Source organism: Rattus rattus, chromosome 8 (genome assembly GCF_011064425.1).
Source record: "Rattus rattus isolate New Zealand chromosome 8, Rrattus_CSIRO_v1, whole genome shotgun sequence".
Lineage (NCBI taxonomy): Eukaryota > Metazoa > Chordata > Mammalia > Rodentia > Muridae > Rattus > Rattus rattus.
This window is the reverse complement of record NC_046161.1, coordinates 66436795-66449926: the sequence shown is the minus strand read 5'-3', so window position 1 is coordinate 66449926 and position 13132 is coordinate 66436795. Positions and strand designations below refer to the sequence as shown.

General features: G+C 42.7%; 1 long non-coding RNA gene and 1 other non-coding gene across 2 annotated transcripts; both read left to right on the top strand.

The window, feature by feature from the left end:
- The first annotated feature begins 212 nt into the window (after nt 1–212).
- On the top strand, nt 213–8417 carry LOC116907796. Its single transcript, XR_004388847.1, has 6 exons — nt 213–1227; nt 1612–1753; nt 3535–3630; nt 4075–4157; nt 5496–5609; nt 7495–8417. It is a non-coding gene; the product is annotated as an uncharacterized LOC116907796 (long non-coding RNA).
- Nucleotides 8418–11313: 2896 nt separating this feature from the next.
- On the top strand, nt 11314–11422 carry LOC116908334. The gene has a single exon (XR_004388889.1). It is a non-coding gene; the product is annotated as a U6 spliceosomal RNA (small nuclear RNA).
- The last annotated feature ends 1710 nt before the right edge of the window (nt 11423–13132 follow it).

The window sequence follows — 13132 nt, the reverse complement described above, 5'->3', positions numbered from 1 at the left end:
CGACCCTTGGCCATCTTGTTCCACTTCACTTTCACTTTACAGAGCTGAATACTGGGGCCCGCGAGTGCTGCGCCCAGGAAAAGGCCACACAACACACGGTGACCTCGGGCCTCGGACCCGGGAGTGCGCGTGCGCGCGGGCCTCGAGCCGCGCCCGCGCGGGGAAGCCCCGGGGCTAATCTCCTGCCACTCATCCTGGAGGACGCAGGCGTTCCGGCCGCAGCGCCTGGAGCCTCGCGCCGGGGCCCAGCTGGGCCGCACGCGGAAGGACAAATAGTCCCGTCGGCTGCTCCGCGCGCCCCTCCGAGACCGCGCTCGCCCCGCCCGAGTGGCCTGGCCTCGGCCTCGGGCGGCGGGAAGTGGGCGGCCGCTCGACCCCCGCTCCTCCCTCTGGGGCAAGGCGGGTGTACGAAGCTCCTCAGGGAAAAGTAATTGGATTCCGGGCTCCGCGCTGCCGGGAACGTCGGAAAGCCGCAGCTAAGGCTGCAGCGCGTGGGCGGAGGAGGGCGCGGCGGGGGAGGGAAGGGTGCAGACGCCGCTGGGCTCTCCCGCGCCCGGCGACCTGGCCAGGACAGGCCGCAGCGGAAAGCCGGCGGCCACCGGGAAGGGCTAGCTCGCTTGCCCCAGGGGCCCGGAGTGCGACATCCTCACTCCTTCCCAGGCGCCATCTAGTCTGTGAGCACACCTGGCTGATGACACGCGCCCAAAGAGACGTTTGGGAAAGCTAAAGTCTGTCAGCATCCCTCAGGGTTTCTCTCAAAGCTCTGATGTGCAGCTGAGGTGGAAAAAGAACCTTTCATCCAGTGTGCAAGTGGAGACTCCTCTTCACGAATGTTACAGGGAACACAGTAGGAAACACCTCAAGTCTTTGCTTTAGTGACAGACTCCCAAATTCCCTTTTCCCTGAGAAGGTTTATCACAAGTGGGAGCCATAAGGAGGGTTTATAGCTTTCTTTCTCCCCTGCTGAAATGGTAGGAATGTTCCAGAACTTGTAAATGACTAACTCTGCAGCTCTTTTGTGGTATATGGGTTTTTTTTTTTTTCCTTTTGCCTTTTTAGTTCCCTTTACTACATCTCACACACTAATTCACTAGGCTTTTATAGAGGAATTTCTCATGTACCAGACTCTGTTCTGCTTATCAGGGACATAACAGTGAATAAGCCCAGACTCTGAGCTCTTGGACTTCCTTACAGGTGATGGGATACACAGTTCAGTGCCGTGTGATGGTAAGTGTTATGAAAAAAAAATGTTGCAGGGCAAAAGAAGACTACAGCTAGAAGAGATACAAACTGTGTATTTTATATGAGTTGATTTAGAAAGATCTTTCTGAGGAAGCTGTGTTTAAAGCAGATCTGAATGAAATGAGTTAGATAAGCAAAACATACATAGACAGGTATAGGCTAGTGAGCAGTTTAGCAATACGTGAGGAGGCTGACGCCATTGCTGCTCTGAGCACCAACATTTGGAAATGAGGGTGGAGAATGGCTGAGAGGCTCAGGGCCATATAGACCAATGATATTAAAGGCTTCAGGTTGCTTTTAGATTTTTAAAAATTTTATGTGTACGAGTGTTTTGTCTGAAGGCAATGTATACGAACTATGTACATGCAGAGGTCAGAAGAGAGTGTGGATCCCCTCGAACTCGAGTCACAGATAGTTGGATCACTATATGGGTTCTGGAAGCTGAACCCAGGCCCCCTGTGAGAGCAACAAGAACACCCCACCCAACCCCCGCATTTAAGTGAAACTTTAGGTGAGTTTTATGCTCCGGGTTTCTAATCTCCCCCTTTTCTCCATCAGACACTAGATCTGTTTGGTTCCGATGTCCGCCTTTCCTGGTCTCTAACAGGAAATGCTAGTTTCTGCTTTTTTCTTTCCCTCTCACCCTCCCACACTCATTTATCACCAATGCTTCAAATGGTTCTCATGAGCAGTCCCTTAACTTCAGCATCAGCTTTATTCCTAGCTGCTATAGACTTTATCTATTTGAGATAAGGCTTTACTATATCGCCTTGCCTGGTCTGAAACCCTGCACACCAGGCTGGCCTTGCACTTACAGAGATCGCCCTGCTTCTGCCTCCTGAGCACTGGGACCAAAGGTGTGCGCCACCATGCCTAGCTGTTGTGATTGTTTACATCAACTGCCATCTCCTTGATTACCACAGGTCAAAACCAATCTTGCTGTCTTTGTAAAACCTATATAACTCCTTCCTCAGTAAGACCAGTTCGATATCTGCCACCCACACTAAAATGTTTGTCATCGTCAACAGACTACTGCTTCTTCTTTATTTTACCTGGCTGTTGTCAGGACCTTTCGTGTAACATTTGAGGTACCTCACATCAAATTCCTTCCTGTATCTCTGCTTCATGCTTTTTGCCGAAGACCTTGAACATTGCCAGCCAGGATCAGTTCAACAGTCTTTTTATGGTCTCCGACTCCCTTTTCTCTCTGTTCCAGTGTCACTTGCCAGAATAATTGCTCACTTTTAGCACATCTCTTCATGCCCAGATAGCTTTATGGGTATATTTTTCTCTTGCATTAAATTTAAACTCTGGTGACTGACTTTCAAGCTTGTCCTCCAGTCTTGTCTCCTTCTGTCTTCGACCCGCTCTTCAGTTTAAGTTAGATATGTCTAACAAGTACATTCCTGTTCACTTACTTCTCTGTATGTGTTTATGCATCTACCCTTACATAACCTAATATTTGACTCATTTGAATGTTATAACTTAAATTCGCTTAAATAGGAAGGGAAAACTTAAGCTTCTGTTCCTACAGTGAAATACTCGAGACTGCCTAACTCAGTGGTTCTTAACCTTCCTAATGCTGAGACCCTTTATAGAATTCCTCCTGCTGTGGTGACCCCCCCAACCATAAAATTTTTTGTTGCTCCTTCATAACTAATTTGTCTAGTGTTATGAATTGTAATGTAAATATCCGCTATGTAGGATATTTGATATTTGAACCCTGTAAAAGGATTGTTTGACACCCCTCTTCCTCCCCAAAAGGGTCATGACCCACAGGTTGAGAATCACTGGTCTAACTGCTTAAGAGCAGAAGTTGTGGTGGTTCATGTCATGGCGTCCGCATCAGCTGAATCCTGGTAAGGGCTCTCAGCTGTTAGTTCATTGCTATGACAACAGTGGAAATGTGGGCAAAAGCACGTAGCCACATCTCAACATAGGCCGCTGGAGAAAGTCTGGGAAGCACTGGGCTCCAGTTTTATAGGAAACCTTTCCAGAAATCTAACCAAGGTCCCATGAAAAACACTTAAATCCCTTTCAGGCAAGGGCACGCCCTCTGTTGCCTTAAGAACCTCTCACTTGGCCTCCCCTCCTAACAAGTTCCTTAGTACTTCCTGAAACACTACCCTGGGGCTGAGCTTTCCAACACACAGACTGTTAGGGAACTACAAACCTTAGCAGGAATTTGTTGGCTCATATCACTGACGTGTTCGAGAGTGTTAGACATGACTTGCTAAAGAGTTCACATTATGTCACTGTGACTTAATTTCTCAAAATTCTGAATCTTCACAGATGAATATCCAGCAGTTGTAGATTGTCACCAGCCTTGAAACACCAGGATGCTTCTTCCTAACTCAGTCATAGTGGCCTAAAGAATGACATGCTTAGGTTGGTGTAAAGTGACTGACAACCTGTTCTGGACATGTGCCCAGTTAACACAAGACGATGTGACTTGAAATAACAGTAGCATGGTCACAAGAGAAAGGTGGATGTGTTTTCAGTAACCAACAGCAGATAAACTTGCATGTTCTCCTGGTGTCTCCTGTGTGTACTCCAGAAACAAATGTAGCAACAGTATTTTCAATTACCAAAAATGTACTCACTTACTTTAGGTATTAGAGATAACACTAATTGCAGGAGCCAGGGTGTTGAGGCTTGGATGTGAAATGTCTCTCCTAGACCTGTGTTTTTGAACCCTAGGTCCCCAGCTAGTGGCTCTGTTTGGGGGAAGTTGTGGAATCTTTAGGAGGCGGATCCTCACTAGAGGTATGGGTCGCTGGAGGCTTTATCGTGAGCCGCTCCCAATTTCCTGGCCACTTTCTGCTTCCTTAGTGTTAAGCTAAGATTTCCTTTCCTCAGTGTGATGGGACCAGCCATGTTACCTCTGCCACAGTGGACTGTATTTCTCTGGAAAGGTAAGCCAAAATAAGCACCTTCCCCATTTGCCTTTGTCACAGTATTTTATCACAATAACTGGGGGAGGGGGGATGAAGACACTGTAGTGCAGTCTTTCCCATTATATAGCAGTATGATCCTTCAGTCTGTTCACTTCAGGACATGTGATCCAGTCACCTACACAGTACTAATATTTGAGAACTTAAAAATAGCTGACACAGAGGGAAAGCTGCTATTTGGAAAGTGAGGAATGGTAAATGAACAGTGGCCTGCAAGTCACAGCATACATCACATCTTGCTGGACAATAAAGCAAGGGTTTCCTAACATGAGCAGGGAGGAAGTTCTCTCATCATCTGGATGCCATGTGTTCTATTCTTGGAGGAGCTCTCATCTGTTCTCCATAGGCACATCTGAAATGGACATCAAGGGAGACAGTCTGCCAGGAGTCCCACTCCTTCAGCATTCTCTTTCTTGACACAATGAGGCTGGAAAAAAGCCACTCTGGCAAAAATAACTAGCTTTTACCAAAATCACTTGTGATCTCCTCCTGTCGTGTAGAATTGTTGTTATTAAGTAGCCATCTATCCAGGAACTACATTTCTCAGCCTTGGGTAGATCTTAGTAAAGTTATGTAATTACATTCATTGGAAGTGATTTTTCTCACTTTCACCCAGTGTGTTTGAGAATCAGGTTCAGTGAGTAGAGGTTCGTGCTGCCAAGGCTGAATTCAATCCCTGGAATTTACGAGGTGGAAGGAGAGAACTGATTTCTACAAGTTGTCTTTTGACCTCCACAAGTGTTTTACACACACACACACACACACACACACACACACACACACACACACACACACGCGCGCGCGCGCGCAACGGTGTGAATACCTATAAATAAATACATAAACAAATGGAAAGCAATAATTAAGTTAGCCTTTTCCAATCTTTTCCCAACTCTGTCTGCTGTGAAGATAACTTTGAAGAAAACCTGCTGATTAAGACCTCTGTCATTAGACTTTAAAAAAAGTTAAACTTTTATTTCTTAAGTATGAGTCTTTTGCCTGCATGTATGTCTGTGTACCACTTGCATACTTGGTGCTAAGGAGGCCAGCAGAGGTCTTTTGAACTCTTGGAACTGGAGTCATGTGTGGTTGTCAACTACCATGTCGCGCTGCTGGGAACCAAACACTGGACCCATGCAAGAGCAATGAGTGTATGACCTCTGGTCATGTCTCCAGCCAGCTACTAGACTTTTTTATTTTTTTGAGACGGGGTCTCTCTGTGTAGCTTTGACTGTACTGGAACATAGTCAGTAGACCAGAGCCTCAAACTCAGCAGAGATCCTCCTGCTTCTGCTTCCCCAGCCCTGAGATTAAAAGCATACACCACCACCACCCAACGTGACAGTAGACTCTTTAAAAGTGAGGAATTTGTGTCTGCTGCACTTAACTCCTCAAACATCTTCATTCCTCATTATGGTAAGTAGCCTAGGCTTTGCTACCTAGATTTAGTGTTCCTTTTGCAGTACAGTTTTAATACTTAGTAAGCTTTTGCATCTGACCAATTCTATAAGGGGAAAAACCCAAAGCTGAATGTTTGCTGTTGTGTAAGTTGCAGGCTTGATTTTAGCTGCTATTAGAAAAATTTGTCTTTTAGCAGTAGACCTTGACAGTCTCCTAGTTCACTGGCCTCCATTTTGCTTTCTGCCTGAAGACAATTTGACAACATTCTCTTAGGGCTTCTCCCTGCTTTATGGCCCCAGATTATTGAAATTTCTATCATTTTTATTTTACCCTGTAAGCAAAAAGTAGTTACTCATTACAAATTGATTTCTACATTAGATAAATCACCCTCAACCTTAGATCTAACTCTCTCATCCGGCCTATTAAAGCTAGGAAGTACTTCTTAGTGTCTTGTAGAATCTAGGCTTTGAATAACAATCCCTTTTACATCTGATGCTTGGCAGGCACACGCTCTGAATTCTGGTGGACAGTAAGTACTGATTTCACCTTTGCTTTGGTGTTGAAGTCCAAACTCAGCATAGATAAAGTCTCTTCTGCATCAACCAATTCGGTAGTTTGGATTTTTCTCTACTATTCTCTACTTTTTTTTTTTTTTTTTTCGGAACTGGGGACCGAACCCAGGGCCTTGCCCTTGTTAGGCAAGCGCTCTCCCACTGAGCTAAATCCCCAACCCCATATTCTCTACTTTTAATGGCAATTTATGCATCATTACAGATACCTTAATTGCAAGTGACAAAATACGAACTGGTTTATTGGGAAGAAATATCGGCCATTGGCTCACATAACTTAAAAAAGTATCTAGTGATATATTTAACTTAAGGCATAGCCTGCTTCAAGGGCATAAGCAATGCCATTAGAATTTTGTTCCTTTTCATCTCTTGGCACCATGCCCTGGGTTGGCTTCCTTCTCAGGCTCCATGTGGTGGCTCCTGGCAGCTCCAGTTCACATAATCCTTACTGTTAGCAATCTCAGTGGAAGAGTACATATCACTTTGCCACGTGTGCCAGCAATAGTCATCTTACATTTTGCTGGCTCTGATTGGGATACGTAGAATGACAATCCAGTATGTCAGGCCTAATTTGCATGGCTACTTATATTATTGAGAGAGGGCACAATACCACCTAAAAGACATCGAGGAATAAACCAAATTATGAATTATGAGGAAAAGGGTGAATAGATACTGAGTATCAAAACAAAAATCAGATGTGTGTTATTAGATACCAATGCATAATGTTTCCTAATGTGTTGGTTTTATCTCCTTCACCCGACTGTCAGTGTCCTAGGATCTCATAACATTCTGTGTCTCAGTAGTGCCAACCTAGTACGCAGTGTATAATAGAATACTAGCTGATGGCTGTTCTCTCCTTATGTTACTAGAGAGAGCTCACTAAAAAGGAAAAGGCAGCTTAATAAAGGGAGAGTTTACAGAGGAATGGGAAGGGCTAAAGGAATCGACGGGGAATGGTACAGCATGTAATGACTGGCAGCCTGGGAGGCAGGAAACCTGAAAGAATGGGGAAAAGAGCTTTAAGTGGAATCCAGGAGAAGCTGTAGCTGGGAAGGAGATGTCTGACAAGAGCTGTGACTATAAATAGAGAAATGTAGCCAACTGCCAAATGTGGTCCAGTAAAGGACTGGGGAAAACACATTTGTCTTCTTTCCTCTATCCTCCAAACTTCTGTTTAGCTCTCACTGAGCTAAAGCTAGTGAGAAAGAGAGGGCTTTAGTGATAGAATCTGTAGAACCCAGCTTCTAATATGAAGCAAGGAAAATAGGGTGAAAATTGGGCCTGAAAGAACAAATGGAAAATGACACGGACATCCCTTTCTTGTCCTGCAGAGCAACTCCAAACAGAAGCAGTCCTATTGTGTGCTGACGGTATAGAACCGCATTTCAGGAGAGAACTTGTTTATCCTTTTCAACAAGTTTGTTAAACATGTTTAATTTTATTAGCATTTTAGGATTTTAACATTCATGAATTCATCCACCAGAAAATGTCTTGTGAGCCGGTGTAGTTAAAAAGCTATCATTGCCATACTGATATGAAACTCCCCGAGAATATTTCACCTGGCAATCCATCAGGAAGCATCAGCTCAGCACTTGTCAAGGACTGACAAACTTGATAAATGTTTGATGATCTTAAAAATGATTGAATGAATAAATTAAAATATTTGAAGCCAAAAGAATGTAAAGAGAAAACTAGTTGCATTTTCCTTGTTAGAGCTTGAGGCTGTAGAGCTCTACAGTACCTGTCCTGTCTGCTGAGGTCTGACTCTGGCATCTTAGTTATTAATTGAGGTTCTATCTCTTATAGGAAATGGAATTGCAGTAACTCTTTGGTAGTATCATGCTACATAATTAATTGTTATGCTAATAATCCACCTTGAAATGCATTTTAGTTAAGGGTTTATTATGTCATGTATATGTATATGTATATGTATATGTATATGTATATGTATAAGTGCCTCATTATATAATCTGGTATTATTATGAAGTGCCAATCCAAACTTTTTTTTAACAGATTTATGTCATAGTTAAGCCAAAATGCATATCTTGTTTCCTGGCAATCCTGTATATGTGGAATCCTGCTTTCATGTGCATCATCATTCATTTATTCATTCAACAAACATTGCAATGTAGGTACCATGTACCACACAGAGCCTAAGCCCTTATGGTGCTTATGCCTAAAGCAATATTTCAGAGTTAAACGAATTAATTGTCTAAAGATCTGTAAAAATAAAGATTCTGATTCGTAAAATCTGGGATGTACACTAGAGTACATTTCTAATCATGTCCTGAATGATGGCAGTGTTGTTGTTGGTCTATGCACCACACTTAGAGAGCAAGGGTGGATTTATTCAATCCTCACAACAATAACCTCATAAATATTGAATTTTTGTTGTTTCTCTTTCATTCTGTTTTTGTATACCTACCATGTGCAAAATACTGTGCTACACATTGTAGAAATTTTGGGGAAATTACTTCACAACAGATAAAGCTAGTTTGACACATAATGATGGTTATATGAATCTATTTAAATGAATCATCCATAAAAGGCAAAACTATCATGACAAAATTAGATGGTTGGTTACTTGGACTAGAAAGAGAGAGAGAGAGACAGGGCTGTGTATGGCTGAGAGGTCTATTGAACTGGCAATAATCTTTCTAAAAAACTAGATTACTATAATGGCTGCACAACTTGATAAACATACTAAAATTAAGATGAATAAAAGTTATGATATCTAAACTATACCTCAATAAGTCTCAGGTAGTTATGATACAGTGTAAACAAATGCAATAATAAAACATATAGTCTTACAAAAATACCCTTGGCAGGGAATAGGGAGGCAAAGTTTAGAACAGAGGCAGAAGGAACACCCATTCAGAGCCTGCCCCACATGTGGCCCATACATATTCAGCCACCCAATTAGATAAGATGGATGAAGCAAAGAAGTGCAGGCCGACAGGAACTGGGTGTAGATCTCTCCTGAGAGACACAGCCAGAATACAGCAAATACATAGGCGAATGCCATCATTAAACCACTGAACTGAGAACGGGACCCCCGTTGAAGGAATCAGTGAAAGGACTGAAAGAGCTTGAAGGGGCTCGAGACCCCTTATGAACAACAATGCCAAGCAACCAGAGCTTCCAGGGACTAAGCCACTACCCAAAGACTATACATGGACTGACCCTGGGCTCCAACCTCATAGGTAGCAATGAATAGCCTAGTAAGAGCACCAGTGGAAGGGGAAGCCCTTGGTCCTGCCAAGACTGAACCCCCAGTGACCGTGATTGTTGGGGGGAGGATGGTATTGGGGGGAGGATGGGGAGGGGAACACCCATATAGAAGGGGAGAGGGAGGAGTTAGGGGGATGTTGGCCCAGAAACCGGGAAGGGGAATAACAATCGAAATGTAAATAAGAAATACTCAAGTTAATAAAGATAAAAAAAAAACAAAAAACAAAACCCATATAGTCTTGGCTCCCTTTGGCGAGGAGATGGAGCTCACAGAATCTGATTTGTCCAAGTCACTAAGTAGGAACAGCATACTAATATAGTAGTCCTATTGAGGCAGAAGTCTTAGTCAAAACCTTAGCTGCCAAAAGAGGTATATTAGGAGACTGATCCCATTTAACCAAGATGTTTTCCCCTCTTACAGAATTGCCATCTTTCCAGTGTTGGCCTCCTGGAATCAAAGCACCCAACTGTCAGAGGACAGGTCACAAGCTGGATGGCTTCTGGCAGGCCCTTTGGCTTCATCAGAGTGTTTTAGTTTTTAGCAAAAACAGCCAATTCTATTTAGTTTAGTAGCTAAGGAGTTGGGCAGCTCACACTCTCATGAAAATTGAGACTCAAACTCAAAGCTAGCAGCTAAGAACAGTGTCCACAAATCATAAACAGCAGGAGCCCAGAGAGTTGCCGAACATCATGACCCAGGGACCTCAGTGTGGTTACAAGAGAGAAAACTGTCTGCCTGCCTTGTTTTTTTCCTTATGTTACCAGTTCCTGACTTGAGGCCATGCAGGTGCTGGTAGGCTGTTCGCCTAAGTCTAGGCTGCAAGGGCAGATGGTGAAAAATACAAAAAGTGAATATACAGCTACCTTTTTTTTTTGAGACTCACATATATATTCAATGAATTCTTCAAGCTCAGAGATGGATAACTAAACAAACCAACAAGCAAAATCCCTCTGCACCTCAAACCGGTATGTACTATAGCCAGCCATTCACAACTAGACGTTGCAGTCCCAGCAAAATCACCTTGTTAGAAATTCAGAGTTTGGGCTGGGGAGATAGTGCAGGTGGTGAAACACTTGCTTTGTAAGCATGAAGACCTGTGTGTTGAATCTCTAGAAAAACTAGGCATAGGCAAGTTTGCCCTTACATGAGATCACAGCACTGGCCAGGAAGAGCAGGGACTCTTTTAGCTAGTCAGCCTAGCCTACTTGGCTAGTTTCAGGTCTGTGAGAGACCCTGTCTTAAATACTGCTGCTGCTGCAGCTGCTGCTGCTACTACTACCACCACTACCACTACCACCACCACCACCACCACCACTACCACTACTACTGTAAAATAAAATAGTCTCCAAGCAAACAACAACAAAAACACAAGGAAATAGTATCACAGGATTGATGCCTGAAGCAGTCTAATGAGCTCCACCTACTGTGTGTGTGTGTGTGTGTGTGTGTGTGTGTGTGTGTGTATGTGTTGGCCAGAGGCAACCTTAAGTGTTGTCCACCATTTTGTTGTTGTTTTGAGGCAGCGTCTTTCCTAGGCCTGAAACTCACCAAGTATGCTAAAATGTCTGGCTGTAAGCTCCATGGACCTGCCTGTCTCCACCTCCCCAATGCTGGAGATGACAATCATGCCAAGCTTCTTTATACTTGTTCTGGGAATCTAATTCAGGTCCTCAGGCTTGCAAGACAAGAACTTTCATTGACTGAACTACCTCTAGTTCAGGTTTTTAGAAATACACATGAAAATCAGAATGGAGGCTGGAGAGATAGCTCATTGGTTAAGGGCACTGACTGCCCTTCCAGAGGTCCTGAGTTCAAATCCCAGCAACCACATGGTGACTCACAACCATCTGTAATGAGATCTGATGCCCTCTTCTGGTGTGTCTGAAGTGCACATACATATAAATAAATACATAAAAAGTTAAAATAAATAAATTTAAAGATAAAAAAATCAGAATGGTGCAGAGAGGATTAGCATGGCCCCTGCATATATAAAAGACATGCAAATTCACAGAGTTTTTCATATTTTTGTAGGCGCCAACTTCTCACCTTGTTTTGTCAGGGAGAACATGGCTGTTACTTGACCCAGTCTGAGGGTCCTCTGCTGGTTTCCTATTGGCAGCTTCTTAAGTGTTTTAAATAAATCCTTTTCTGAAGAATAATACATATACTCATGAATTGCAACTAATTTAACTTAAGGAGTTTTGATCAATAGCATGTTAAATCTACAGAATTAGACTATGAACTTGTATGGAAAGGGAATGACGACAGTCATTTCTGTCTTGTGTCTTGAGACTATTGGAGTTAGATTCTCAGCACCCACATGGCAGTTCTCAGTGCATAACTCCAGTTGCAGGGATGCCATACTCTCTTCCAGCTTCTAAGAGCATTGCATGCATGTTTTAGATAGACATACATGCATGAAAAAGACCTATATACATAAGAGTAAAAATAAAGTCTAAAAAAAAAAATGTTGCTATCTATGCAGAGGAATTTTAGAAAAGGTGGCTTGCAATTCTCTGGAAAAGAAATAGATTGTATAATATCATCATATTAGAAATATTACACCCAAAGAGGGCTGGGGAGATGGCTCAGTGGTTAAAGGTATTTGCTGCTTTTGTAGAGGACCCAGGTGTGGTTCCTAGCACCCACATTGGGTGTCTCACAAACACCTGTAACAACTCCAACTCGAGTGCAGTGGATGCCTCTGGCTTCTGTGGACACTGGCACACGTGTACATACCCATCCTTACACACACACATAATAAATAAGTACATAAAAGGGATATCATATTAAAAAATTACAGAAAACTTCTAGAAAACACCAAGTGATTACATCTACTTAGAAGATAGTTCAGTTTGCTTTAATGTTTAGCCATTTAATTATTCAAAGTACCAAATAGGACATTAGGGGTAGTGTTAGGAATTACTTTTATCTTAAAGCTTTTTGTGTAGTTTTGAGTCACACACCATATGCTTCAGCATCTTCTCACCAAGCTTTATTATATTCTCTTGGCCAGTGATGACATGTCCAGGGACTTTAAGGGGGATTACAGTTCCAAGAAATAGAATATCCTTAGGGGACCGTAAGCACAAGGGACTAAACATATGTGACTTCAAGTCTCCCAGTTACCAAAGATTTTACAACATACTTATCACTCTTTAATGTCTTATTTGCCAGTGCCATTCTGGGTAGGTGAAGGATGTCTTTCCTCTTATAGAGATTGGAAGTTAGTTCTTAGCACCCATGTCAAGCAGTTCAAAACCACTCTAACTCTAACTTCAGGGGGATCTGATGCCTCTGGCCTCAACAAGCATCTTCAGTCTCACATACATATCCATACATATGTACACAATTTAAGAGTCTTTTAATATACAAATATGGGTATAGTTCACATTGTAAATTTTGCTAATTCTCAAGCTTTATCCAATTCAGCAACATATATGTATGTCTATCATTGCTTACTCTTGACATTGATCATTCTGCTTCATTTCATTCATTCATTCATTCATTCATTCATTCATGTTATTATTTGTTGGGCTAGGAATCCAATCTAGGGTCTTCCTTGTACATGCTAGTAAGTGCTATCACACCGAGCTATGCTCTTATCATTATGTCTTAAAAATATTCAATTTTAGGGTTTATTTTCATATATATATCTAAAGATGTGTGTGTGTGTGTGTGTGTGTGTGTGTGTGTACTAGGTATATGTGGATGTGCATATGGGTGCCTAAGAAAAG